Here is a 26,281-nt window from a genome sequence, read left to right on the forward strand (position 1 = left end):
GTCCCTTTTTAGGATACGCAAGGCATAATCCGCCATGTGGGCCAATGTTCCAGGTAACAAGTCACTGCTTGTGCTGGGTTGAGGAGCACTTTCTGGCAAATAAACATCACTTGTCTCCCTCAAAAACCCTGTACCTGACCTTGCAATGCCACCAGTTTCTATTGCCCCCTGAGAAGCTTCCTCCTCCCATAAATATTCATCCCCATCATCCTCCTCGTCCTCCTCCTCTTCGTCCATCACCTCGTCCAGGAGACTTCCCTGAGCAGACAATGGCTGAATGTCATCAAGGCTTCCCTCGTCCTCGGCTGCAGATGCCTGCTCCTTTATGTGCGTCAAACTTTGCATCAGCAGACACATTAGGGGGATGCTCATGATTATGACGGCGTTGTCTGCACTAACCAGGCGTGTGCATTCCTCAAAACACTGAAGGACTTGACACAGGTCTTGTAGCTTCGACCACTGCACACCTGACAACTCCATGTCTGCCATCCAACTGCCTGCCTGTGTATGTGTATCCTCCCACAAATACATAACAGCACGCCTCTGTTCGCACAGCCTCTGAAGCATGTGCAGTGTGGAGTTCCACCTTGTTGCAACGTCGATTTATTAGTGAGGCCTGGGACGCACGCGGTGGGCTCTGTATGCGGCTCACGCATGTGTCATTTTCATTTTCACTTAGTCACATGATCGGATGTGACCACTACTTATATGGGACTGAGATCTTAATTAAGCCATGCCCCCTGAGGAAGCGGTAACGTTCAAATGCGAAACGCGCGTTGGGGTACGTGACTGGGATCCGGACGGGACCTTTATCTCACTCCACATGGGTAATTAATTACTTTATTTTGTACTGTGTGCACTTTGGCCCTTGGCTACCATTGTAGCATTTATGTATGTGCTTGTATTACTTAGCCAGGCTGCAAGACTGTGGTAGATAGCTTTAAATGCACTTTTTGACAGCATATTCATTGCATGTTTATGAGTCATGGATTTAGTGTTACTGTCCCGTACTGTTGCTCTCAGTTCACTATTGTAACCACGGATTTAGTCACTTTTACTTTTCTGTAATTGGTAATATTTTACTTATGGCATTGATGTGCCTTCAATACATTTTGTACTTTTTGTTAAAACTGTTTTTGGCAATTTTTTGACTCATGGTTCTCCGATTTGTGCAATATTCTTGGTTGAGTCGCCAATTTTTCTTTATATAATATACGGCTGATGTTCTTTCATGTGCATGTTTATTTCTGTATATTTTACAGCATCCAAAATCAGCTCCAATATGGACTATAAAGCCCGTGAACAGACGTGGCTGGTACAGCTCAATGATGTATTCTGTGACGATCCTGGTGCATCTCTGATTGGTAATGGTGGTGATAAACAGGAAATTTTCAGACAATTGAAAGACCATTTAAATAAGCGCCTACGAATTTGCTGGAATCGGGCATTTTTGAATAAGTATTTAGAGAAGCAACTCATACCATGGGGACTTAGGGTGCAGGTATTCCCTTCGTTTGAAGTAGAGGATGTCAATTTTTGACAAAAATGGGAGGAACTAGCCACAACGTGCTCCAGAGGCTTTATGGAGCTTCTTGCTCAGAATAATCAGACCAATCTGGAGACATTAGATAAAAAAATCGAGGAGCTTCAGAGTAAGCTCAAACAAGACTTACCCAGTGATACTCTAGCCCAATTTAATACCGAATTGGATAGTGAATTCAGCAAGTGGGAGAAGGGCATATGTGAAAACAAATCACGAAATTCCAACGAGATCTGAGTGATCAACAATCCAATATGATCTATAGATGGAATAAAAGGGGAAATCGGTCAAGGGGATCCTCCCATGCCAGATCTGCCTCCACGGTATCTATTGCCTCAAGTGAAGAGTCAAATAAAAATCAACCAAGATTTTACGATTTACCCAACTCTGGTCTCAACTGTGAGAGAGGTGTGGCGAAGCGTAAAAATACCCAAGCTACTCAACAAAACAAAAAAGGCAATAAGGGCCTTGAGGTAATTAACCTTTCCCATCATGTGCTTTCTAATGACCAATTGGATGTTTTACAAAGGGGCTTGACTTTTTTCCCCACTAATAAATGTAATCTTTTTACAGCTACCAAGGACTTATACCTGTTCTCAAGGAAACTGATCCTTAAGAAATTATTTGAGAAGGATAGCCACTTGTTGACAAGTGATGATGTGGAAAGGGAGGCACTTATGGCACTGGAGGATCTCCTGGATGAACAAACATCAGGAGTGGTAGGTACTTTCCCACGTGACTGTCGGCCGAAGTCCACCAGGTTTCCCCCCTTGTCTGCTTGTCCAGCAGTGTAGATTTTCACTAAGATGGTCCTGCAGGATTTTCAAAAAATTTCAACAAGGCGAAGATATGACAATTTAACATCTAAACAAAGGTTGGCCTTGGAACAATTAAAAAAGTATGAGGACATAGTTATTAAACCGGCAGACAAGGGGGGGAATGTGGTGCTTTGGCCCAGTGTTCTCTATGAGAGAGGCATTCAAACACCTCAGGGATAAAGAGACATACAAAAAACTTGATCATAATCCCACTGATGCTTTCTCCTGTGAGTTGGAGGGAATCTTGATTGATGCTCATGATAGGGGCATCATTCCCAAACAAGTGTTGGATGGCCTACTTACAAAGTTTCCTAGGGTCCCAACACTTTACTTCATCCCCAAGATCCACAAAAATCCCACTGACCCACCAGGTCGTCCGATAGTCTCTGGTATGGGAGGGTTGAGCGACTCTATATGTAAATTTGTGGATTACTATTTAAAACCGTTGGTTGATTCGCTCCCCTCTTATGCCAGGGACAAGTCGGACGTCCTCCGTCGGATCAATGGGATACAATTGGAGGATGATATGTGCCTTGTTACCGCAGATATACAATCCTTATATACCTGTATTGGTCATAGGGATGGATTGGAGGTGGTCCGCTTCTTCCTGGATGCTAGCAACTGGGATGGAGCTATTTGTGAATTGATCATGGAACTCTTGACATTTATTTTGACTAAAAACTTTTTTGTTTTTAAGGATGTTTTTTACTTGCAGCAGCGCGGCACTGCCAAGGGCGCGGCCTGTGTGCCCTCTTTCGCCAATCTCTTCCTGGGTTATTGGGTGAGGGAGATTTTTGGTGGGGGAGGGCCGCGGGCCACCGACCATGTGCAGTGCTGGCTGCGCTATATTGATGATTTATTCATTATATGGCAAGGACCTGATGAGGCTTTGCATGAATTCATGCATCAACTTAATGAGAATACGTATAATATTAAACTGACGTATCAAATGAGTAATGCCGAGGTGGATTTCCTGGACATTAAGATCGAGGTCGATGGTGACCGTTTTTTGCAGACTGATGTCTTCAGGAAGTCCACGTCGGTCAACTCACTTTTGCATGCTGAATCAGGTCATCCTTATAGCACGATCAAAGCCATCCCAGTTGGTCAGCATCTCCGGATGAAGCGGATCTGCTCCTCCACCACTAAATTTGAGGCCCAGGCAGCTGATTTGAAAGTCAGATTTCAAACTAGAGGGTACAGCAATAGAAGTATCAACAAGGGGTACTTAAGAGCAAAATATGTACCGCGTGATGAATTGCTGTGCTCTGGTAAAAAGAGCTTGAAAGCCATTGAACAGCAAAATGTGGTGAGATTTATCTCCACTTACAATGGTGAATGGTCCACTATGAGAGATTGTCTCGAAAAACATTGGAGCATTCTCCATAGTGATCCATTGCTCTCTAAATGTCTGACCAAATGTCCCTCAATAGAGAGTACGGAAGGCTAGCACTCGACAAACGTGGAAGTGAAGGTGCAAGTGAACGGAACCGATGCTCCTCTCAGTCACAGACTATATAATCACTGCACTCATACGATGGAAATACTTGATTCATGTGAATAATTTTATTGAGAAAAATGTTCGGGTGGAGCGATAAGTACAAAACGTTTCGGCCAACCCGTGGCCTTGATCACTTAATCGCTGAAACAAATAAAATAAAACATAGCAAATAACTATATACACAGTGTAGACAAAGATAATCATACATATATACATATATACAAATCAGAAAACATGTCAGAACCGTATGCTGTGAAGAAAAATCTAGAGGCCATGTGGTGTCATACCATCAGAACAGGGTACAAATGGCGGAAAAGGAGAGGGTCACAAAGAAGCACAATGTATAGATGTTACTAAAGAGACGGTAAAGATTACAGCATACCCTTGGGTAGAAATTCTTTTCTCTAGAGTGTAACTGGTGCTGCTAGGGTATCAGCCAAAAAACAAGGGTAGACAAACCTGTCAGGGTAAGAGGACATAAATGAGTCGTACAGCTGTGTTACTGGTATATTTATTACATCAGGTAAGAGCAAGAGTAAGCCCTGGACACGGCTGGCGTATATGTGTGTAAGGAGTATTTATCACCTTAATCTTATTAGTGCAGCGGCCGCTGTGGAGAGAAGTCTGTTGCTATATCCACCAAAAGCTGTAGGGGTAAATGTAGATACACTAAATAGTGTTGTCTTAATGGCAACCTCTAAAGGTACCTTCACACAAAACGACTTTACAACGAGAACGACAACGATCCGTGACGTTGCAGCGTCCTGGATAGCGATATCGTTGTGTTTGACACGCAGCAGCGATCTGGATCCTGCTGTGATATCACTGGTCGTTGATTAAAGTTCAGAACTTTCTTTGGTCGTCAAGTCGGCGTGTATCGTCGTGTTTGACAGCAAAAGCAACGATGCCAGCAATGTTAAACATGGAGCTAACGACCTGTGAGAACGATAAGTGCGTCACCGCTACGTCACAGGATCGCTCCTGCGTCGTTCTGGAGCTGCTGTGTTTGACATCTCAACAGCGATGTAAACAGCGACGCTGCAGCAATCGGATCGTTGTCGTTCTCGTTGTGAAGTCGTTTCGTGTGAAGGTACCTTAAGTAGTAAGTCCAAGATAGCAGTAACTACCTGTTAGATTGAGAAGCCTGTCAAGGCAAGTGCCTGGTGCTTTTAAAGGGGTGGACCAGTCCTCCGGGAGAGTCTGCCCGGCTACGGGGGGGATAGATAATACGAGAATACATGAGAATATCAAAATCACAATACCCCTTTTATGTTATAGTATATTGGCAAAGTACATGTAGAAAAGAATCATTACCTTCTTGTTTAAGGGGGCAGCCCGAGCTACTAAGCGTTAATTTTGGCAAAATAAACCCGCAGTGTGAGGGAATCACATCCCACTTATCAACCAACGTGGATTCCAGCCACTTAGTGTACGGAACCCTGAGGACGGATGTGAGCTACCACCACCAGATAAGTTACTAGTTCATGACAGCTCAAATTGTGCTCCATCTTTATGCCATCTGTCTCTCTTTATAGCTACACTGATTCCCTCACACTGCGGGTTTATTTTGCCAAAATTAATGCTTAGTAGCTCGGGCTGCCCCCTTAAACAAGAAGGTAATGATTCTTTTCTACATGTACTTTGCCAATATACTATAACATAAAAGGGGTATTGTGATTTTGATATTCTCATGTATTCTCGTATTATCTATCCCCCCGTAGCCGGGCAGACTCTCCCGGAGGACTGGTCCACCCCTTTAAAAGCACCAGGCACTTGCCTTGACAGGCTTCTCAATCTAACAGGTAGTTACTGCTATCTTAGACGTACTACTTAGAGGTTGCCATTAAGACAACACTATTTAGTGTATCTACATTTACCCCTACAGCTTTTGGTGGATATAGCAACCGACTTCTCTCCACAGCGGCCCCTGCACTAATAAGATTAAGGTGATAAATACTCCTTACACACATATACGCCAGCCGTGTCCAGGGCTTACTCTTGCTCTAACCTGATGTAATACATATACCAGTAACACAGCTGTACGACTCATTTATGTCCTCTTACCCTGACAGGTTTGTCTACCCTTATTTTTTGGCTGATACCCTAGCACCAGTTACACTCTAGAGAAAAGAATCTCTACCCAAGGGTATGCTGTAATCTTTACCGTCTCTTTAGTAACAGCTATACATTGTGCTTCTTTGTGACCTTCTCCTTTTCCGCCATTTGTGCTCCTTACCTTGTTCTGATGGTATGACACCACGTGGCCTCTAGATTTTTCTTCACAGCACACGGTTCTGACATGTTTTCTGATTTGTATATATGTATATATGTGTTATGATCCCAATGGCAGAGGGTCTCAGAAATATTTACTAAGTCTGCAAACAAAAAAACCAGCTCATAGGGCAGTGGTAACTGGGCTGACCATATATCTAATCCTAGCACCACAAATAACAGCAGCCAGGGAACGTGCCTACGTTGATTCTAGACGTCTCGCGCCAGCCGGAGAACTAACTAACCCTAGAAGGGAAAAGAAAGACCTTTCTTGCCTCCAGAGAAAAGACCCCAAAAGTTGGATATAAGCCCCCAACAAATAATAACGGTGAGGTAAGAGGAAAAGACAAACGTAAGAATGAGCTAGGTATTTAGCAAAGAGAGGCCCACTAGCTAATAGCAGAATATAGTAAGATAACTTATATGGTCAGCAAAAACCCTATCAAAAATATCCACGCTGGAAATTCAAGAACCCCCGAACCGTCTAACGGCCCGGGGGGAGAACACCAGCCCCCTAGAGCTTCCAGCAAGGTCAGGAATCACATTTAGTACAAGCTGGACAAAAATGAGAGCAAGCAAATAACCCAAAAAACAAAGAAGCAGGACTTAGCTTAATTTAGCACGAACCGGGACCAGCAGATAGGAGCAAACAGAAAGGATCTGATTACAACGATGCCAGGCACTGGACTAAGGATCCAGGAAGTTTATATAGCAACACCCCTGGACTAACGGCCCAGGTGGGTGCAAACTGAGGGAAGAAACTCCCAGAGTAATATCACTAGTAACCACAAGAGGGAGCCAAAAAGTCTAATTCACAACAGTACCCCCCCCTTAAGGAGGGGTCACCGAACCCTCACCAAGACCACCAGGGCGATCAGGATGAGCAGCGTGAAAGGCACGAACTAAATCGGCCGCATGCACGTCAGAGGCAACCACCCAGGAATTATCCTCCTGACCATAGCCCTTCCACTTGACCAGATACTGAAGTCTCCATCTGGAGAGAAGAGAATCCAAGATCTTCTCCACCACGTACTCCAACTCGCCCTCAACCAACACCGGAGCAGGAGGCTCAGCAGAAGGAACCACAGGCACAACGTAGCGTCGCAACAAGGACCTATGGAACACGTTGTGAATGGCAAACGACACCAGAAGATCCAAGCGAAAGGACACTGGATTAAGGATTTCCAATATCTTGTAAGGACCGATGAAGCGAGGCTTAAATTTAGGAGAGGAGACCTTCATAGGAACATATCGAGAAGACAGCCACATCAAATCCCCAACACGAAGTCGGGGACCCACACCGCGGCGGCGGTTGGCAAAATGCTGAGCCTTCTCCTGTGACAATTTTAAGTTGTCTACCACATGATTCCAGATCTGCTGCAACCTATCCACCACAGAATCTACCCCAGGACAGTCAGAAGGCTCCACATGTCCCGAGGAAAAACGAGGATGGAAACCAGAGTTGCAGAAAAATGGCGAAACCAAAGTAGCGGAACTAGCCCGATTATTAAGGGCAAACTCAGCCAACGGCAAGAAGGTCACCCAATCATCCTGATCTGCCGAAACAAAACACCTCAAATAAGCCTCCAGAGTCTGATTAGTTCGCTCCGTTTGTCCATTAGTCTGAGGATGAAAGGCAGACGAGAACGACAAATCAATGCCCATCCTAGCACAAAAGGATCGCCAGAACCTGGAAACAAACTGGGATCCTCTGTCAGACACAATATTCTCAGGAATGCCATGTAAGCGAACCACATTCTGAAAGAACACAGGAACCAGATCGGAAGAGGAAGGCAGCTTAGGCAAAGGCACCAAATGGACCATTTTCGAAAAGCGATCACATACCACCCAGATGACAGACATACCCTGAGACACCGGGAGATCAGAAATGAAATCCATGGAAATGTGTGTCCAAGGCCTCTTCGGGACAGGCAAGGGCAAGAGCAACCCGCTGGCACGAGAACAGCAAGGCTTAGCTCGAGCACAAGTCCCACAGGACTGCACAAATGACCGCACATCCCGTGACAAGGAAGGCCACCAAAAGGACCTAGCCACCAGATCTCTGGTGCCAAAAATTCCCGGATGCCCTGACAACACCGAGGAATGAACCTCAGAAATGACTCTGCTGGTCCATTTATCAGGAACAAACAGTCTGTCAGGTGGACAAGAGTCAGGTCTACCAGCCTGAAATCTCTGCAACACGCGTCGCAAATCAGGAGAAATGGCTGACAAAATAACTCCCTCTTTAAGAATACCAACTGGTTCTGCGACTCCAGGAGAGTCAGGCACAAAGCTCCTTGAAAGAGCATCAGCCTTCACATTCTTTGAACCTGGTAAATACGAGACCACAAAGTCAAAACGGGAGAAAAACAATGACCAGCGGGCCTGTCTAGGATTCAGGCGTTTAGCAGACTCGAGATACATCAAATTTTTGTGATCAGTCAAGGCCACCACACGATGCTTAGCACCCTCGAGCCAATGACGCCACTCCTCAAATGCCCACTTCATGGCCAGCAACTCCCGATTGCCAACATCATAATTCCGCTCAGCAGGCGAAAACTTCCTAGAGAAGAAAGCACATGGTCTCATTACCGAGCAACCAGGGCCTCTCTGCGACAAAACGGCCCCTGCCCCAATCTCAGAAGCATCCACTTCGACCTGAAAGGGAAGTGAGACATCAGGCTGGCACAAAACAGGCGCCGAAGTAAACCGGCGTTTCAACTCCTGGAACGCCTCCACGGCTGCAGGAGCCCAGTTAGCAACATCAGAACCTTTCTTGGTCATATCCGTCAAAGGTTTAACAACGCTAGAAAAATTAGCGATAAAACGACGGTAGAAGTTAGCAAAACCCAAGAACTTCTGAAGACTCTTAACTGACGTGGGTTGAGTCCACTCATGAATAGCTCGGACTTTGACTGGGTCCATCTCCACAGCAGAAGGGGAAAAAATAAACCCCAAAAAGGGAACCTTCTGTACTCCAAAGAGACACTTTGAGCCCTTAACAAACAAAGCATTCTCACGCAAAACCTGAAACACCATCCTGACCTGCTCCACATGTGAGTCCCAATCTTCAGAGAAAACCAGAATATCATCCAGATAAACAATCATAAATTTATCCAGATACTTCCGGAAAATATCATGCATAAAGGACTGAAACACTGAGGGAGCATTAGAGAGCCCAAAAGGCATCACCAAGTACTCAAAATGACCTTCGGGCGTATTAAATGCAGTCTTCCATTCATCTCCTTGCTTAATGCGCACAAGGTTGTACGCACCACGAAGATCTATCTTGGTGAACCACTTGGCACCTTTAATCCGGGCAAACAAGTCCGACAACAGAGGCAAACGATACTGAAATTTAACAGTGATTTTATTCAGAAGCCGATAGTCAATACAAGGTCTCAAAGATCCGTCCTTCTTGGCCACAAAAAAGAATCCCGCACCAAGAGGGGAAGAGGATGGACGGATATGCCCCTTCTCCAGAGACTCCTTGATATACGAACGCATTGCGGCATGCTCAGGTACAGACAGATTAAATAATCTTCCCTTAGGAAATTTACTACCTGGAATCAAATCTATGGCGCAGTCACAGTCCCTATGAGGAGGCAGAGCACCGGATCTGGACTCGCTGAACACATCCTGATAATCAGACAAATACTCAGGAACTTCCGAAGGAGTAGAGGAAGCAATAGACACCGGCGGGGAATCAGCATGAATTCCCTGACAGCCCCAACTTGACACAGACATTGCCTTCCAATCCAAGACTGGATTGTGGGTCTGTAACCTTGGCAGCCCCAAAACGACCAAATCATGCATTTTATGCAGAACAAGAAAACGAATCACCTCCCGATGTTCAGGAGTCATGCACATGGTTACCTGCGTCCAAAACTGCGGTTTATTTTCCGCCAATGGCGTAGCATCAATACCTCTAAGAGGAATAGGATTTACCAACGGTTCAAGAACAAAACCACAGCGCTTGGCAAATGACAGATCCATAAGACTCAGGGCAGCACCTGAATCCACAAACGCCATAACAGGGTAAGAAGACAATGAGCAAATTAAAGTCACAGACAAAATAAATTTAGGTTGCAAATTACCAATGGCGACAGGACTAACAACCCTTGTTAGGCGTTTAGAGCATGCTGATATAACATGTGTAGAATCACCACAATAAAAACACAACCCATTCTGACGTCTATGATTTTTCCGCTCATTTCTAGTCTGAATTCTATCACATTGCATTAAATCAGGTGTTTGTTCAGACAACACCACCAGAGGATTAGCGGTTTTGCGCTCCCGCAAACGCCGGTCAATTTGAATAGCCAGCGCCATGGAATCATTCAGACTTGTAGGAATGGGGAAACCCACCATCACATTCTTAATGGCTTCAGAAAGCCATTTCTGAAATTTGCGGCCAGAGCACACTCATTCCACTGAGTAAGCACGGACCATTTCCGAAATTTTTGGCAATACACTTCAGCTTCATCCTGGCCCTGAGAAATAGCCAGCAAGGCTTTTTCTGCCTGAACTTCAAGATTGGGTTCCTCGTAAAGCAATCCGAGCGCCAGAAAAAATGCATCAATATTTGCCAATGCCGGATCTCCTGTCGCCAGCGAGAAAGCCCAATCCTGAGGGTCGCCCCGTAAAAAATAAATAACAATTTTAACTTGCTGAGCTGAATCTCCAGATGAACGGGGTCTCAGAGAAAGAAACAATTTACAATTATTCTTGAAATTCCTAAACCTAAATCGGTCTCCAGAAAACAGTTCAGGAATAGGTATTTTAGGTTCAGACATAGGACTACTGGTAACAAAATCTTGTATGCCCTGCACACGAGCAGCAAGCTGGTCTACACTTGTAATCAAGGTCTGGACATTCATGTCTGCAGCAAGCACAAGCCACTCAAAGGTAAAGGGGAGAAAAAGAGGAAAAAAAAAACAAAAAAACTCAGAATTTCCTTTCTTATTATCCCACTTCTGCAATGCATAAACATTCAATGTTGGCCTTGCATACTGTTATGACCCCAATGGCAGAGGGTCTCAGAAATATTTACTAAGTCTGCAAACACAAAAACCAGCTCATAGGGCAGTGGTAACTGGGCTGACCATATATCTCTGACCATATATCTAATCCTAGCACCACAAATAACAGCAGCCAGGGAACGTGCCTACGTTGATTCTAGACGTCTCGCGCCAGCCGGAGAACTAACTAGCCCTAGAAGGGAAAAGAAAGACCTTTCTTGCCTCCAGAGAAAAGACCCCAAAAGTTGGATACAAGCCCCCAACAAATAATAACGGTGAGGTAAGAGGAAAAGACAAACGTAAGAATGAGCTAGGTATTTAGCAAAGAGAGGCCCACTAGCTAATAGCAGAATATAGTAAGATAACTTATATGGTCAGCAAAAACCCTATCAAAAATATCCACGCTGGAAATTCAAGAACCCCCGAACCGTCTAACGGCCCGGGGGGAGAACACCAGCCCCCTAGAGCTTCCAGCAAGGTCAGGAATCACATTTAGTACAAGCTGGACAAAAATGAGAGCAAGCAAATAACCCAAAAAACAAAGAAGCAGGACTTAGCTTAATTTAGCACGAACCGGGACCAGCAGATAGGAGCAAACAGAAAGGATCTGATTACAACGATGCCAGGCACTGGACTAAGGATCCAGGAAGTTTATATAGCAACACCCCTGGACTAACGGCCCAGGTGGGTGCAAACTGAGGGAAGAAACTCCCAGAGTAATATCACTAGTAACCACAAGAGGGAGCCAAAAAGTCTAATTCACAACATATATGTATGATTATCTTTGTCTACACTGTGTATATAGTTATTTACTATGTTTTATTTTATTTGTTTCAGCGATTAAGTGATCATGGCCACGGGTTGGCCGAAACGTTTTGTCCTTATCGCTCCACCCGAACATTTTTCTCAATAAAATTATTCACATGAATCAAGTATTTCCATCGTGTGAGTGCAGTGATTATATAGTCTGCAAATGTCCCTCAATGACCGCAAGACGTAGTAAAAATCATAAGGATCTGCTGGTATCAAGTCACTATATCCCCAAGCTAAATACATATAATTTTGGATCTGGTGGGCCACCCCATGGCTGCTTTCCATGTGGCGATTGTGTCTCTTGTCAAAATGTCTGTCGCATTGCTACTTTTGAGTCAGCAAATGGTGAAAAAAGTTTCTCTATTAATTACCATATAACCTGTAATACTACTCAGGTTGTATATTACGCTGTATGCAGCTGCCCCAAGATCTATATCGGTCTAAGGTCTCGCCATTTGGGCACCCGCACTCGGGAACATGTGCGTGATATAATGGCTGCTGTAAATGAGACAGACGTGACACAATTGAAAACAATACCACATCACTTCCGACAGTTCCATGGGTGCAATCCAAAATCCTTCATGGTACGTGGAATTGATCTCGTCCAGTGTGGTGTTAGAGGTGGAAATATCAAGTGCATTCTGGCCCAAAGAGAATGTTGCTGGATCACCACACTGGGCACAATGACGCCCATTGGTCTTAATGAAACGCATGGATTTTCCTCTTATCTTTGATAGAGATACACATGCTTATTTCGTCTTCCTGTGGTCCCCACCATGCCCTATCAGTTTTTTAATTTTGTGTCTTTGTCTCATATTTTTAGTGTGTACATTATCCTGACTGTGTCCATGTTACGTCTGTCTTTGTGGACACCAATATGAAGATGAAGTGGGACTGAAAATTCATAAATTTACCCTTGAATTAAGGACTATAAAGGTCTGAAAGCGGATAATACAACTGCAGCGAATCTTGAAGGCATAAAGTTATCAACAACATTTACTGTAACAATAACTAATATAAGTCTTGTTATATATTGCTTCATGTTCTTATTGTCCTAAATCTGCATGTTGGATATTTTGTCACCAAGTGCGTCCTCAATTCCGGGCTTTCTTATGTACATCGTTGGGATATTTTATCATTGTGCTTGTTATTATTACCATTTACGGTTGTTTTTTTCACTAATTCGCAACAAGCACACTTCTTTTCCCTGTCCGGCTCTCCTCTGGTCTGCAGATCTCGGTCATAGGGTGGGGTTTATGGCCCGGATCTATTGTGGGATCATGGGGGTAGGACATAGGGGTTGTAGTCACAAATATTATCCTTTGCGCATGCGCATTATTCGGCGTTATATAAAGGATAATAAGATTGTTTATTAGTTATTCTAACTCACTATTGCACTTTCCAGCACTGTCACTTTACCTTTATATGCTGGCATGCGGTGCTTACTGCGTTCTCGGTCTTCCCTCTGACGGCGGTCCCGTGTCATGTGTTGTGGGCGTGGTGCCTGCCCGCTCACATGACCGGTGTCGGCGTAATGGGAGTGAGGCCTGGGACGCACGCAGTGGGCTCTGTATGCGGCTCACGCATGCGTCATTTTCATTTTCACTTAGTCACATGACTGGATGTGACCACTACTTATATGGGACTGAGATCTTAATTAAGCCACGCCCCCTGAGGAAGCGGTAACATTCAAACGCGAAACGCGCATTGGGGTACGTGACTGGGATCCAGACGGGACCTTTATCTCACTCCACATGGGTAATTAATTACTTTATTTTGTACTGTGTGCACTTTGGCCCTTGGCTACCATTGTAGCATTTATGTATGTGCTTGTATTACTTAGCCAGGCTGCAAGACTGTGGTATATAGCTTTAAATGCACTTGTTGACAGCATATTCATTGCATGTTTATGAGTCATGGATTTAGTGTTACTGTCCCGTATCCTCCCACAAATACATAACAGCACGCCTCTGTTCGCACAGCCTCTGAAGCATGTGCAGTGTGGAGTTCCACCTTGTTGCAACGTCGATTATTAGGCGGTGCTGGGGAAGCTTCAAAGATCACTGATTGTTCTGCATACGGCTGGAGTGTACAGGCGAACGGCGGATGTGCGAGCAAAGTCTTCGCACCTTCAGGAGCAAGGCGGGTAACCCCGGATAACTTTTCAGGAAGCACTGCACCACCAGGTTCCAGGTGTGAGCCAGGCAAGGAATGTGTTTCAGTTGCGAAAGGGCTATAGCAGGCATAAAATTCCTTCCGTTATCACTGACTACCTTGCCTGCCTCAAGATGTACAGTGCCCAGCCATGACTGAGTTTCTTGCTGCAAGAACTCAGCTAGAACTTCCGCAGAGTGTCTGTTGTTGGCCAAACACTTCATTTCCAACACAGCCTGCTGACGCTTACCACAAGCTGTTCCATAATGGGACACCTCATGTGCAACACTGTCAGCTGTGGATGGAGTGGTCGTGCGACTGTGGTCTGTGGACAAGCTCTCGCTTCTGCTGGAGGACGAGGAGGAGGAGGAGGGGTGGCGAACGCCTACAGCCAACTGTTTCCTAGACCATGGGCTAGGCAGAACTGTCCCACTGGGGCTGTCCCCTGTGGACCCTGCATCCACCACATTAACCCAGTGTGCCATGAAGGACACGTAACGTCCCTGGCCATGCCTACTGGTCCATGCATCTGTTGTGAGGTGCACCTTTCTACTGACAGATTGCCTGAGTGCATGGACAATGCGGTCTTTCACATGCTGGTGGAGGCCTGGGATGGCTTTCCTCGCAAAGATGTGTCGACTGGGTAGGTCATAGGGTGGTACTGCGTAGGCCATCAGGGCTTTGAAAGCTTTACTTTCAACCAACCGGTAGGGCATCATCTCTAACGAGATTAGTCTAGCAATGTGGGCTTTCAAACCCTGTGTACGCGGATGAGAGGCTGAGTACTTCCTTTTCCTAATGAGAGTCTCTTGTAGCATGAGCTGGACTGGAGAGCTGCATATGGTGGAACTAGCGGGGGTAGTGGTGGACATGGCAGACTGAGAGAGGGTTGGTGATGGTATTCTTGCTGTTGGCCTACGTACAGTGTTTCCTACCAAGAACCTGGTGATTCCCTGACTGCTTTGGCCTTGCGATGATACCTCCACATTTGCTGCAGGTGGTGTCATAAATGGTGGGCTTACAGTGAGGGAAGGAATGTTGCGTTGCTGACTAGTTTCATTGTGAGCGGGTGCAACAACGTTACGGGACGTTTGGTAGTTAGTCCAGGCTTGCAAGTGCATGGCGGTTAAATGTCTACGCATGCAAGTTGTATTTAAATTTTTTACATTCTGACCTCTGCTAAAGGTCCTTGAGCATTTCTTACAGATCACTTTGCACTGATCATTCGGATCTTGGTTAAAAAAGTGCCAGACTGCACTCTTCCTACTATCGAATACCTTTTCAGGCATTGCACACTGTGCTACTTTAACCGGATGACCACGCTGTCCTACAACTGTTTTTGGTTTTGACACACGTTTTTGGCCAGATACGGGCCTGCCAGATGAAAGCTGTTGCGATGTTGATGCCTGCTGCGGCTCCTCCTCCTCCGCTTCAGAGCTACTGCCAGCGGCACCTTGTTCCCCTAATGGCTGCCAATCGGGGTCAACAACTGAGTCATCTATCACCTCCTCTTCTATGTCCTGTGCACCTTCCTCTGTGTCACCATGTAAGCCGGTGCTATAGCGTTTGGGACAGGGCACCATAGTCTCATCAGGGTCAGATTCTGGCTCAGTACACTGCGAGGGCAATGTTGTGATCTGAGTCAATGGAACAGCATAATAATCTAGCTGTGGCTGTGCATCTGTGCACTCCATGTCCGATTCATCTTGTAATGGGCATGGCCTGTTAACAATTTCCCTTTCTAGCGGTATGTGTAAAGAGCTCCATGGAGTAACCTGTTGTGTTGCCTGACGCATCCTTCACTGTTGTTTTGGGGGAAGGACACAAGGAATTAACTTGTTCCTGACCGGGAGCATCCACCGACGACTGGCTACTTTTCAATTTTGAACTATCCGAAGAGGAGGCGAAAGAGCTAGAGGCAGAGTCAGCAAGGAAAGCCAAAACTTTTTCCTTCTGCTCCGGCTTTAACATCGGTTTTCCTACTCCCAGAAAAGGTAGCGTTCGAGGCCTTGTGTAGCCGGACGATGACGCTGGCTCAACAACTCGAGACTTAGATGCTATTTTGATTTTCCCTCTCCCAACCGATGCTCCACCAGCACCACCACCATCAGCATTACCAGATGGCAATGACCGCCCACGGCCAAGACCTCTTCCACCAGCCTTCCTCATTCTTGGGAAAATGTAACCAAACTAACAACCGTTATATGGTACTGAAAAACAAGGTAGAAGGTGTATGTTAACTTGTTGTGAATATAAATCTCCCTTTTTATGTGTGCGTGAGTGCTGAATAAATCAGGCCCACTCTTTGACAGTATAGTTTCTGTGGCAGAAAATGACTGACAGATACCACAGACAGGACTGGCGCAGATGCACAGATTTGCCAATATTAATCCCCCTTTTTTTTATATGGGAGACTAGTGAAAAAATCAGGCCCACTGTATTACAGTATAGTTTCTGTGGCAGAAAATGACTGACAGATACCACAGACAGGACTGGCGCAGATGCACAGGTTTGTCAATATTAATCTCCCTTTTTTATATGGGAGACTAGTGAATAAATCAGGCCCACTGTATTACAGTATAGTTTCTGTGGCAGAAAATGACTGACAGATACCACAGACAGGACTGGTGCAGATGCACAGGTTTGTCAATATTAATCTCCCTTTTTTATATGGGAGACTAGTGAATAAATCAGGCCCACTGTATTACAGTATAGTTTCTGTGGCAGAAAATGACTGACAGATACCACAGACAGGACTGGCGCAGATGCACAGGTTTGCCAATATTAATCTCCCTTTTTTATATGGGAGATTAGTCAATAAATCAGGCCCACTGTATTACAGAATAGTTTCTGTGGCAGAAAATGACTGACAGATACCACAGACAGGACTGGCGCAGATGCCCAGATTTGCAAATATTAATCTCCCTTTTTTTTTTTTTTATATGGGAGACTAGTCAATAAATCAGGCCCACTGTATTACAGTATAGTTTCTGTGGCAGAAAATGACTGACAGATACTACAGACAGGACTGGGGAAGATGCACAGATTTGGCAATATTAATCTCTCTTTTTAGGTGTGGGACAGTGCAGAAAAATACAGGCCCACTGTTTTACACTACACAGTTTCAGGGGCAGAAAGTGGCTTGAAGATATATATGAAAAAAAAAAAAGGGACTGTACTACAATTACTATCTCCCTACAGTAATCTCAGAAAAGTATGGCAGGCAGCAATAAAAAGGACTGCTGCACACAAAAGTGTGGACAAACAAACAAGATAGCTGTGCAGAAAGGAAGGAGCAACAGGATTTGTGCTTTTAAAAAAGCAGTTGGTTTGCACAGCATCATACAAACAGCAATGCAGCTATCAGGGAGCCTTCTAGGGCAGCCCAATAAGCTACAGAGCTGATGAAGAAAAATCTAGCCTCCACTGTCCCTGCAAAGAAAAGGTGGTGTTGGACAGTGGAAATCGCTACAGCACAAGCGGTGTGGGGGTTAATGTACCCTGCCTAACGCTATCCCTGCTTCTGACGAGGCAGCAGCAACCTGTCCCTATGTTCAGCTCGGCAGCAGTAAGATGGCGGTCGGCGTGCACGCCCCTTTATAGCCCCTGTGACGCCGCAGAAAGCAAGCCAATCACTGCCATGCCCTTCTCTAAGATGGTGGGGACCAGCACCTATGTCATCACGCTGCCCACACTCTGCGTCCTCCTTCATTGGCTGAGAAATGGTGCTGAACGCGTCATATGAAACGCGACTTTGGCGCGAAGATCGCCGACTGCATGGCCGATCCCACACTGGGATCGGGTCGGGTTTCATGAAACCCGACTTTGCCGAAAGTCGGCGATTTATGAAAATGACCGATCCGTTTCGCTCAACCCTACTGACAAATGCAGCATGCTGCAATTTTCTCAGCCCATGAAATACAGCTGCAAAATATATGGCAGATAGGAGCTGCCTCGTAGAGAATCATTGGTCCATGTGCAATGCATTGTTTTTGCGCCTCTAATACATCCGTAAAACTCTCTAGTGTGACCCCGACCTCACAGTGAACCCCTTAATGAATTAAGCGCATCAAACACAAGCTGCCATTTCATTAAGACTGTCGGCTCTTGCTGCATATGACACCATATTTGCCACAAAAAGTAAGTATTGCTGGGATAGGTTGCTCTTCCGTAAAAAACTCAACTAGTGCTGAGGGTATTTTTCTGGATATTTTGCTGCCCTAGGGGTAAAGTTTAGACTGGTTTGTACTTTTGAGCGATTTCATTGCCCTTTTCCATTGTTGTGTTTCTTCAACCTACCAAACTCTTAAATATATATTTGCAAAGTTGTTTTATTCTTATTTCTTTCAGAGCATGTACTAAACTTGGGCAGTTTAATTTTTTAGAAGAATATTTTTTTCATGCTTCTCTAGAAAACCCCTAGGAAGGTTCTGCCTGTGGCACCGTACAATAGGGATGTGAACACTACAAGATACCCTGCTTCTGAGACTAGATCAGAGAGGTGTTACACTAATATTGAGGACTTTATGGTTATAGATTGCACAGAAGACAGATGTGTAGTCTGATTCTGAAATCATGGATTACTTTTCTCCCACTGAATTAGCAGATAACACAGAGTTGTTTCTAACTGGAAACAATGGGGAAATATTGGTAAACTGAAAACACAAAATGGTGTTTCATTAGGACTATTTGCAAATTGTCTTCTTTTTTTTAAATAAGATGCATTCTATCACAGACACAAAATATTTAAAAAATAACCTTTTTTTCCTTTGACTAGGAAATTTATATTGTTTATAATGTCATGCTACCTTAAACATTGCACAGTATACTGTATATTTTTTCATTGTAGGCAAGTGGTTTATTACCATAAAACATTCAAATGGAATACCGTAATTTATTTTTAACATTGTTTTCAGTAAAATAGTACATTGCTGCTTTGTTCCCATATGAATACTGTAGATTTTATTGATTTAAGCTTCATCCTCTTTAGTGCCAGTAACAGCATTACTCTCCTTTCAGAAGCGCATAAAACAGTGTGTACACCAGAAACTAGTCAACACTGTTTTACCAATTGTAGCCAGTTTGGGCATAAGAAAAAAAATCAGTATAGAAATTTCAAGAAGAAAATAAATATATGTTTGCCCTAATGGATTCTGATTTTGAGAAATTGTTTGCTTTTTCCTATTGAAACTCAGGCATGCATAACTTTTTATTTGCACTGTAAGCAGACATGTGTACTATCAAATTAGAACCATAAGTTCACATTGGGTGTTTTTGTGGCATTTTTTAATGCTTTTCTATGCTAATTTTCAGCTGTGTTTTACAGTACCAGTTAGGTCTATAAGATTTCTGAAATCTCATGCACACAGCTTGATTTTTTTATCATCAGTATTTTGTGCTTTGCATGCATTTTTTTGCAAAAAATGCAGCAAAACTTGCATTTTTGCCACAGCTTCTTTTCTGCTAAGAACTCAGGTTTTGCTATAGAAAAAAATGCAACGAAAACACCCAGTGTCAACTCAGCCTTATTGTAAATATTATTTTACCTTATTGTAAAAGTTGTTTTGAGGATATCAAATATATCTACTGTATATTATTTGGTGTCCTACACTAAATTACTTACAGACAGCCAAACATTACAAAATGTCTGGACAGGTCCGCATATAACGCTGCAAAGATGTTTTAGAACATCCTCAGAGTCAGAAACTTCATGGAGATTATGTAGCTGTAGCGGTAAGAAGACAACTATCTGACATATCAGGACAACCCATAAAGAAGGTGGGGAATAGACACTGCTCAAAAAAATAAAGGGAACACTTAAACAACAGAATATAACTCCAAGTAAATCAAACTTCTGTGAAATCAAACTGTCCACTTAGAAAGCAACACTGTTTGACAATCAATTTCACGTGCTGTTGTGCAAATGGAATAGACAACAGATGGAAATTATTGGCAATTATCAAGACACACTCAAAAAAGAAGTAGTTCTGCAGGTGGGGACCACAGACCATATCTCAGTACCAATGCTTTCTGGCTGATGTTTTGGTCACTTTTGAAAGTTGGTTGTGCTTTCACACTCCAGTACATCAGGAAATGTGAAGGGGGATGTAGGAGGGCAACAACCCAGCAGCAGGATGGCTACCTCAGCCTTTGTGCAAGGAGTAACAGGAGGAGCACTGCCAGAGCCCTGCAAAATGACCTCCAGCAGGCCACAAATGTGCATGTGTCTGCACAAACAGTTAAAAACTGACTCCATGAGGATGATCTGAGTGCCCAATGTCCACAGATGGGGGTTGTGCTCACAGCCCAATACCGTGCAGGATGCTTGGCATTTGCCACAGAACACCAGGATTGGGAAATTCGCCACTGGTGCCCTGCGCTCTTCACAGATGAAAGCAGGTTCACACTGAGCACATGTGACAGACTTGACAGAGTCTTGATAAAGGTCTGTTGACCAAAATGTCGCTACAGGAGGCAGAATAAATGTAAGCTCTTATTTTTTTCACCATCCATTGTCGCGCTGTCTTTTCGTTCTTTATAGACTTGACAGAGTCTGGAGATGCCACAAAGAGCAATCTGCTGCCTGCAACATCCTTCAGCATGACCAGTTTGGCAGTGGGTCAGTAATGGTGTGGGGTGGCATTTATTTGGAGGGCCGAAAAGCCCTCCATGTGCTCACCAGAGGTAGCCTGACTGCCATTAGGAACCAAGATGAGATCCTTAGACTCCTTGTGACACAATATGCTTGTGCAGTTGGCCCTGGGTTTCCTCCTAATGCAGGACAATGCCAGACCTCATGTGGCTGGAGTGTGTCAGCAGTTCCTGCAAGATGAAGGCATTGAAGCTATGGACTGGCTCGCCCATTTCCCAGACCTAAAACAGATTAAACACATCTGGGACATCATGTCTTGCACCATCCACCAACGTCACGTTGCACCACAGACTGTCTGCCTCATCAGGAGCATGCCCAGGCATTGTAGGGAGGTCATACAGGCACATGGAGGCAACACACACACAACTGAACATCATTTCCTTGTCTTGAGGCATTTCCACTGAAGTTGGATCAGCCTGTAACTTCATTTTCCACTTTGAATTTGAGCATCATGCCAACTCCAGACCTCCGTGGGATATTAGTTGTGATTTACGTTGAATATTTTTAGGTTTTATTGTTCTCAACACCTTCCACTATGTATTGAATAAAGATTTACAACTGGAATATTTCATTCAGTAATATCTAGGATGTGGGATTTTAGTGTTCCCTTTATTTTTTTGACCAGTGTATAATGCTGCATCTGCTGAAAAAAAGAGAATGGACAGCACCTCCAAAAATGCTGCATCTGCCTTATTGATCAATATACGCACAGTTCATGAAGCAAAGATGACTTCGATGACTTTTCCCTTCCCAGCTATCACAAGACAACTAGGTGACTGGATCATGTGGAAACTAGACAATTTATACAGTGCACTCAAGAATCTGAATTTAAACTATCTCTGACGCATTATTATTCCTATTTCAATTAAAAAGGAAAATCAACAGTTGAAAAATTATTGTAATATTGATATGACCCCCAAAAGGTCTTTTGTGACCTTACCGAGGACAAAAAATAAATTAAAATAAAGATAACTCAAAAACAAAACAGAATAAAAGGCCAATGTTAGTCCAAATCACAGTTTCTAGTTCTATACAATAGAAAAAGTCACAAACTTTATATAACATATATATACAGTGGGTATGGAAAGTATTTAGACCCCTTTACATTTTCACTCTTTGTTTCATTGCAGCCATTTGCTAAATTCAAAAAATTATTATTTTTTCTCATTAATGTACACTCTGTACCCCATCTTAACTGAAAAAACAGAAATGTAGTAATTTTTGCAGTGAGCCCTGGCTGCGCAGTACGGAGGTGTGATACTCTCTCTGTACTATTGGAACCCGTGTTTCTTTACGGAGAGGTTGAGGGTTCAGGCACGCCTGCCGGTCCGGGAGCCCTACTGCTATATGCAACACACATGAACAAGACCCAATTTGGAGTACAAACATTTTCCAAAATTATTGCCAAACACCACTAAATTATTGCCACACACCACAATTTTCCCAGAGTAGAAAAAGTATACTAGCACAATTTTTTGAAAACTGTAGAGTCTACTCGACTCCCTTTTTTGGCAGCCGCACAGTGGTATTTTTATTATTATCTATTGTTATAGTGCCATTTATTCCATGGTGTTTTACATTTGAAAAGTGATATACATATTAAAAACAAGGACAATAATCTTAAGCAATACAAGTGACCGACTGGTACTGGAGGAGAGAGGACCCTGTCCATGAGAGTTCACAGTCTGCAAGGGATGGGTGAGAATACAGTAGGTGAGGGTATGGTGGAGCGATGGCTAGTGTAGGTTGTTGGTTTGTAAGAAGAGGTGGTTCTTCAGGTTCCTTTTTAAGGTTCCCATGGTAGGCAAGACTATGGTATGTTGGGGTACAGAGTTCCACAGTAGCGGGGATCTATGGGAAAAATCTAGTATGCGATTATGGGAAGGGGAGGAGATAAAAGGGGGGTAGAGAAGGAGATCTTTCGAGGATCGGAGGTTGCATGCAGGTAAGTACCGGAAGAATGGGTCACACATGTATGGAGGAGACAGGTTTTGGATCGCTTTGTATGCCAAAGTTAGGGTTTTGAACAGGAGTCTCTAGGCATTGGGGAGCTAGTGTAGGAAATGACAGATGGGAGAAGTCGGGGAATAGCGAGGTGACAGATGGATTAGTCAGGCAGTAGAGTTTAGGATAGATTAGATGGGTGTGAGAATGTTACAAGGGAGGCCACAGAGCAGGAGGTTGCAGTAGGCGAGGCGGGAGATGATGAGGGCATGTCCTAGTTTTTCTGTAGATTCATGGTTGAGGAATGAGAGGATCCGGGAGATATTTTTAAGTTTGAGTCGGAAGGAAGTGCAAAGGGCTTGGATCTCAGATTTGACATTGTAGGACATTTGACATTGCAGGACTGGGGACAGTGGGCAACCATTGACTTTGTTGAATAGGTCAGTTGGGGAGGTTGAATGAGATGGTGGAAAGATGATGAATTCGGTTTTATCCATGTAAAGTTTTAGAAATCTAGAAGAGAAAAAAGATGAAATAGCGGACAGACATTGTGGGATTTTTGGTTAGTAAGGAGGTGATATCGGGTCCAGAGAGGTAGATCTGTGTGTCTACAGCATTGAGGTAATACTGAAAGTCATGAGACTCTATGAGCTGACCCAGGCCGAAGGTGTAGATGGAGTAGGGCAATGGTCCTATCTGTCATGGGGGGACACTGACAGATAGGAGGCAAAATTAGGAGGTGGTGTGAGTGGTAGACATTGAATGTCCTGTCTATTAGGTATGAGGAAATCCAAGATAGGGCCAAGTTTCTGATGCCAAGAGATGAGAGAGTCTAGTATGAAGGAATGGTCCACTGTGTCAAAGGCAGTAGACAGGTCCAGGAGGAGGAGGATAAAGTAGTGTCGCTTGGATTTGGCAATTAGTAATGTGATGCAGTTACCCCTGTTACAGGTAGGGGGCACTGCATGTTCTCCCCAGAATATGCATTGAGGCATATTGTGGCTATAGGAATGCATGGCAATCGCAGGCATAATGGTGGTAATGAGTTAAAATCTGGCAGTATTGTGAATGGCCGGTATGTGTGTCACAGAGGAAGATACTCTGCGCTGTCAGCTTAAAGCAATGTTGTTGTTCTGGGACCTGTAGTCCGACAAGTATAGTTGTTGGTATAATTATAAAGGGAGGCTGGCAGGGCAGTGGTTATGAGAGATGGGTGGGTCGAACTAGCCACACACACTCCCATCTGGGGGAGTGGTTACAACCATATAATGTGACTGAGGTCTGGTCATATGATCTCTGAGTGTGGATCTGAATGGTCTGTGCTGAAGGTCCAGAAAGAGCCTATGTGTTGGGAGTGCTATCTCTTTGGACCTAGTGGCCTGGGGTGTTGGATGAATGTCCTGAATAGCACCTTGACAGGCCACACACCTGCATGTTGGACAATCCCAGGTGGGGACGGATGTCCTGAATAGCGCACTGTGGAAAGCTTCTGTGTTGGGAGGTCCTGGGAGCAGGACTGAGGTGTACCTGCCAGGCAAGTTGGTGAACCCCATAAGGCAGCTTTCCCAGGAGAGAGGACTGGCAAGGAGTCAGCAGGTGGAGCAGGAGCTCCTGTAAGGTACCTCAATAGACTGTTGGTGCTTATTATGTACTATGAACAGTGTGGTAACCCACGACAACTGGTCAAAAGAGGACAAGTTTTATGTAAAGACTGTTTGTCTTTGGTTCATGTTTCTATGGTTTATGATACCTGAATAAACCAAATAGACTGTTTTGTGTTAAAAACCGTGCCCGTAAGCCTGAATATCACGGTCAAGTGAGTGTCCCCCAACACATACGGTGAGCGCAATCTCACAGTAGATAGTTGTTGACTTTAATCAGGGAAGATTCAGTGGAATTGTGTGGTCAGAAGCCAGATTGTAAATTGTCAAACAGGGAGCAGGAGAACAGGAGGGAGGACAGTTCAAAGTGGACATGCTGTTCCAGTAGTTTTTAGGCATATTGGACAAGTGATATGTTGTGATAGCTAGACACAGAGGATGCATCAAGGGAGGGCTTTTTGAGGAAGGGTTTGATCGAGGTATGTTCAAAGCATTATGGGTAGACAACAATTGTTAGTGACAGGTTGAAGAGGTAGGTTAGAGTTGGAATAAAGACTGTGGTAAGGTTTGGAATAAGGAGGGATAAGATTGGGTCAAGTTCACAGGTGGTGAGATGCGATTTGGAGAGTAAAGAGGAAAGTTGATATTACGTGATGGTGGAGAAGTTGGTATTGGTGGAGGATAGTTAAGTATTTATGAGGAGGGGCTGTGGGGACTTTAGGCAAAAGCTTTGCTTTATGTTCTCAATCTTCTGTTTGAAGAAAGAAGCAAACTCTTCAGCTGAGATGAGTAAACAGGGAAGGGCATCTGGAGAATGGAGGAGGGAATTTAAAGTACTGAATAGCTCTTTAGGGTTGTGAGACAGGGATGATATGAGAGATGAGAAGTTGGCTTGCTTTGCTGCAGTGAATAACTGCACAGCATTTTGATAACTTTTGTTACTGGATGGGCTACTGGACTCCCTTGACTTGCAAGCCACACAATGGTACACCTTTTAGTTTAGGGACAGAAAACAGCATGTGCTCCAGTGCATGGCAAGCTCTGCATCAAGTGGCCTCTCCTACTCTTCCACCACCTTAACATCACACACAGTACAGTCCTCAGAAGTGGCACTAAAATTACCCTTGTTTCCCCCCATGTCACAACTCTCCAAACGCCCAACTGACTCTGGGGAGCTACAAATGGGCAAGACTACAGAGCTGTATACACAGTCTACACAGACTCAAGAGGAGGAAAGCATCTTCACCAATGGTCAAATTATTTTATCAGTTGGATCTGGGGCTGGACAAAGTAGGCTCCGAGCATAATCCACACCTTCGTCACCAGACCTTAACACCCAGGGATGGAGGTGATACTGATGAGACTCAGATATCTAAGCCACACTTGGATTGTATGGTGCTGTCAGGGCAGGAAGAGGAGGAGAGTCATTCTCAGAGTGAGGGGTGGGAGCATAGAGAGGATGACAATAAGGTTGTAGAATCCACTTGGTGTGAACCCAGAGGCATGCAGCTGGTTGGCTCATCAGAGAAGGTGGAGGAGGAGGAAGATTAGTAGATTATGTTGCGGCTTCCCACACAGACACTGAGTGATGCAACCATGACAAGCACTGCATCCTCAGCCACAACTTTGGCTGTGGCAAGCAGCGGTCAAGAGTCTGCAGTTCGCAAGGGCGGCAAGGGTTGCCTAGGCCCTTTTTTGAGACTGGAAAGGATGACCCATCTCACCTTATCTGCCAACTTTGTAAAAAACTCAGATTACCTTTGTTTGCTCAGTTGTGGTCACATAAAAGATTGTTCCCTCCTACACATGACATAGCTAAGAGCTTGAACTTCACCATCTCCAATCAGTTTGCTACGTAAATGGTGCTTTTCCGCTTGGTGCATACAGATGTTTTCTGAAAGCTGATGGCCATCACAGTCCCCCAGTACCAGTTATCTAGTCACCATTACATCTTTAAGAAAGATGT

This window comes from Ranitomeya variabilis, chromosome 2 (genome assembly GCF_051348905.1).
Source record: "Ranitomeya variabilis isolate aRanVar5 chromosome 2, aRanVar5.hap1, whole genome shotgun sequence".
Classification (NCBI taxonomy): Eukaryota; Metazoa; Chordata; class Amphibia; order Anura; family Dendrobatidae; genus Ranitomeya; species Ranitomeya variabilis.